Source organism: Schistocerca serialis, unplaced genomic scaffold (genome assembly GCF_023864345.2).
Source record: "Schistocerca serialis cubense isolate TAMUIC-IGC-003099 unplaced genomic scaffold, iqSchSeri2.2 HiC_scaffold_981, whole genome shotgun sequence".
In the NCBI taxonomy this organism is placed as follows: domain Eukaryota; kingdom Metazoa; phylum Arthropoda; class Insecta; order Orthoptera; family Acrididae; genus Schistocerca; species Schistocerca serialis.
The window spans coordinates 17,501-22,500 of record NW_026048608.1 but is presented as its reverse complement, the minus strand read 5'-3'; positions in this window follow the sequence as shown (position 1 = coordinate 22,500).

The window sequence follows — 5,000 nt, the reverse complement described above, 5'->3', positions numbered from 1 at the left end:
GGCGCATCCTCAGCGCACAAAGTCCTCAATCGGACCAGCACACTGCAGATGGCCACCGCGCTTCGCACCGGGCCCGCGAGGACCTACTTTGGCCGCAAGGCGCCGCGAGCAGGGGGCGCCGGCGCGCAGCTGCGCCGCCTGCCGCGTCCGTCGGCCGGCGCGCCTGCCACCGGCCGCCCCCACCAGCCGGCTGTAGCGCGTGCGCCCACGCACCGCGCTGCCAGCACGCCGGGCGGCCCCCCCTCACCGGCCGGGGACGGTCCCACCCAGCCACCGCCGCGTATCGCCTCACACCCAGATCCCCTTTCACGTTCGTGGGCATGGTGGGTCCCCTTTCACGTTCGTGGGCATGGTGGGTATCCCTGAAACAACCGGTTAATAGCTCGACCGATCGTCGCCAACACTGATTCACCTCTAGCGAGAACAACCGCACCACAACGGGTTACCGGTTGTTCATTTGCGTAACGTCACCAGCAAACGTACACGTCCATCGCCATTTGCAACGAGTATTGCATGCCTGTGTCAGGTGTCACAACACACTACGTCTGCCCACATAGACGCAACAACATGTGCACGCCTAGAGAACACGTGGAAGGTAGACCCCGTACGTATGCGGTGTCCATTGCGCGAACGACTGTCAGCCCGCCTCTGCAGCATGTCGCAGATGTGGAACGCGGTGCAACATGCTATCACGGTGTGTGAGAAGAGACGACTACGTCCGAATACACGCTCCACTACATCAACAGACTGCTCATGCTGATCGCCATCCAGGGCGTCCGTTCCTCCCACACGTCTGTATGGCGTACCACACTGCAATCCAGCTCTTATAGGGAGACGACACGTAGCTGCGTGCACAATATTTGGACTGTATGGTCCGCCGTTGCTAGGCGCTGTCGTCATACGGTCACATGGGCCACGATGTATCATTCAGTACATACGGAGCAATGTGCAGTACAGTTTGTGGGTTTTGCGTACATCGGCGGACAGGTGACAGGCCGTACCACAACGTAGGCTGAGTACGTCGGCATGCGAAGGGCATTGAACATGCAAACTTCTCACCGACCAGCTTGCGAAGGCAGGGGGGAAGGGGGGGGGGCATGTACGTCCTGCTGCTATCCACACTACAGTGTATAGCAGGAGCATGTGGAAAGTCAGCAACACCTGCAAGGTGTTTAACATGACGCGATACACAGGGGACCGGGCAGTGCGAGTAGCGAACTATATTGCGAGGGTTGCGGTTAGGCAACACTACACTACTTTAACGGGTTGCATAACAATTACAGAGCAGGTTCAGCGACAACGTGCGTCAGGTTAAGGCGCAATATAGTTTAGGTTACGGCGCACTTTAGGTTAGGTTAAGGCACATTATAGGTTAGGTTAAGGCACAACATGGGTTACGTTAAGGCACAACATGGGTTAGGTTAAGGCACAACATGGGTTAGGTTAAGGCACAACATGGGTTAGGTTAAGGCACAACATGGGTTAGGTTAAGGCACAACATGGGTTAGGTTAAGGCACAACATGGGTTAGGTTAAGGCACAACATGGGTTAGGTTAAGGCACAACATGGGTTAGGTTAAGGCACAACATGGGTTAGGTTAAGGCACAACATGGGTTAGGTTAAGGCACAACATGGGTTAGGTTAAGGCACAACATGGGTTAGGTTAAGGCACAACATGGGTTAGGTTAAGGCACAACATGGGTTAGGTTAAGGCACAACATGGGTTAGGTTAAGGCACAACATGGGTTAGGTTAAGGCACAACATGGGTTAGGTTAAGGCACAACATGGGTTAGGTTAAGGCACAACATGGGTTAGGTTAAGGCACAACATGGGTTAGGTTAAGGCACAACATGGGTTAGGTTAAGGCACAACATGGGTTAGGTTAAGGCACAACATGGGTTAGGTTAAGGCACAACATGGGTTAGGTTAAGGCACAACATGGGTTAGGTTAAGGCACAACATGGGTTAGGTTAAGGCACAACATGGGTTAGGTTAAGGCACAACATGGGTTAGGTTAAGGCACAACATGGGTTAGGTTAAGGCACAACATGGGTTAGGTTAAGGCACAACATGGGTTAGGTTAAGGCACAACATGGGTTAGGTTAAGGCACAACATGGGTTAGGTTAAGGCACAACATGGGTTAGGTTAAGGCACAACATGGGTTAGGTTAAGGCACAACATGGGTTAGGTTAAGGCACAACATGGGTTAGGTTAAGGCACAACATGGGTTAGGTTAAGGCACAACATGGGTTAGGTTAAGGCACAACATGGGTTAGGTTAAGGCACACCATGGGTTAGGTTAAGGCACACCATGGGTTAGGTTAAGGCACACCATGGGTTAGGTTAAGGCACAACATGGGTTAGGTTAAGGCACAACATGGGTTAGGTTAAGGCACAACATGGGTTAGGTTAAGGCACAACATGGGTTAGGTTAAGGCACAACATGGGTTAGGTTAAGGCACAACGTAGGTTAGGTTAAGGCACAACGTGGGTTAGGTTAAGGCACAACGTGGGTTAGGTTAAGGCACAACGTGGGTTAGGTTAAGGCACAACGTGGGTTAGGTTAAGGCACAACATGGGTTAGGTTAAGGCACAACATGGGTTAGGTTAAGGCACACCATGGGTTAGGTTAAGGCACAACATGGGTTAGGTTAAGGCACAACATGGGTTAGGTTAAGGCACAACATGGGTTAGGTTAAGGCACAACATGGGTTAGGTTAAGGCACAACATGGGTTAGGTTAAGGCACAACATGGGTTAGGTTAAGGCACAACATGGGTTAGGTTAAGGCACAACGTAGGTTAGGTTAAGGCACAACGTGGGTTAGGTTAAGGCACAACATGGGTTAGGTTAAGGCACAACATGGGTTAGGTTAAGGCACAACATGGGTTAGGTTAAGGCACAACATGGGTTAGGTTAAGGCACAACATGGGTTAGGTTAAGGCACAACATGGGTTAGGTTACGGCACAACATGGGTTACGTTACGGCACAACATGGGTTACGTTACGGCACAACATGGGTTACGTTACGGCACAACATGGGTTACGTTACGGCACAACATGGGTTACGTTACGGCACAACATGGGTTACGTTACGGCACAACATGGGTTACGTTACGGCACAAATTAGGTTAGGTTACGGCACAAATTAGGTTAGGTTAAGGCACAAATTAGGTTAGGTTAAGGCACAAATTAGGTTAGGTTAAGGCACAAATTAGGTTAGGTTAAGGCACAAATTAGGTTAGGTTAAGGCACAAATTAGGTTAGGTTAAGGCACAAATTAGGTTAGGTTAAGGCACAAATTAGGTTAGGTTAAGGCACGATATAGGTTAGGTTAAGGCACGATATAGGTTAGGTTAAGGCACGATATAGGTTAGGTTAAGGCACGATATAGGTTAGGTTAAGGCACGATATAGGTTAGGTTAAGGCACGATATAGGTTAGGTTAAGGCACGATATAGGTTAGGTTAAGGCACGATATAGGTTAGGTTAAGGCACGATATAGGTTAGGTTAAGGTACGATATAGGTTAGGTTAAGGTACGATATAGGTTAGGTTAAGGTACGATATAGGTTAGGTTAAGGTACGATATAGGTTAGGTTAAGGTACGATATAGGTTAGGTTAAGGTACGATATAGGTTAGGTTAAGGTACGATATAGGTTAGGTTAAGGTACGATATAGGTTAGGTTAAGGTACGATATAGGTTAGGTTAAGGTACGATATAGCGTAGGTTCAGATACACATTGTTGTAGGGAAAGGTGTATTGGGGGGGGGGGCGGCAGGTTCGTTGATAGTGATTATCGTAATTGGATGCCTGCGGTATTATCCGATTTGTCACGTCAGGATGCACTTTTGGCTCATGACAGGCGGCGCTCCGATTCCATGGTTGTGGCAGATCTGTGTCTTTCATTCCTGCCATTGTTTGTGTGCTGTGACAGGAGGCAGTATTGTGATGTTGGGTGCACCACTGTGTAGGACATGTGTGGGTGTTCGTGGCTTAGCTGAGCAATGTGCGGATGTCGGAAGGGTGGGATATTGTGTTTTCTGGGTGGACCTCCCGGTCTGGTAATGATAGTGTGGATTGTGTCATGTGGCGGAGAGGATGCACTGGATGTTCTTCCATGCTGGTGGTTAGATATTGTGTGTGATAAGAGAGTAGTGTGTGATAAGAGTGTCTGGCTGACGTGTGGTTCTCATTGTGTGCAGAGTCTTTCAGCATGTATAGGGACGGTTGTATATATTATCTGTATTCTGATGGCTCTGCATCTATTACTAATCAGTGCCGTGTATACGGTTACTCTAGTTCCAGTCGAAACTGTTCTATCTCTGTACATTAGTGACACTGCGGCTCCACTATGTTGCCGCCCCTGTCGGCCGTTTCCCCCAGTGTATGGCTAATGATTATCAGCAATCAGTCTATTAGTCAATACCGGTAGTGTGACGACGTCAAATGTCCGGGATGGGGGAAGCTACACCCTTCCCGTGGGTCAGGGCCTAGAAAGACTCTTCCCACGCAGGAGACTCGGACTGTCGTTACTCTTCCGAGACATATATGTGCCCAGCGTTTTTTTGCGGCTGCGAGTGCAACGCCAGGAGGCTCGGACTGTCGTTACTCTTCCGAGATATATATTTGCCCAGCGTTTTTTGCGACTGCGAGTGCAACGCCCACGGGTGCCGACATGGATGGGGCGCTTCCTAGCTGATGGCTCAGCATGAGAATCCGTACAGTGAGCAATGCGATCGCGTCTGTAGCTTGTACGTGGTACAGCTCGCAGCTCATGAATAGGGACAGCGGGAATGTCGCATATTGGAAATATCTCTTCATGAAACGCATGTTATAGGTGTGAATTGCACCTTACGAGTGCGGGAAACGTCCGCCGTTCATCCGCTGGCGATGCGAGTTGGGCGGTTGGGGTGGGGCACGAACGGGTGCAGGTGGTGTGATTGCCGGTCCACGACTTCGTGCGGCAGAGGCACTGGCGTATGGGTGCTGTGGTCGA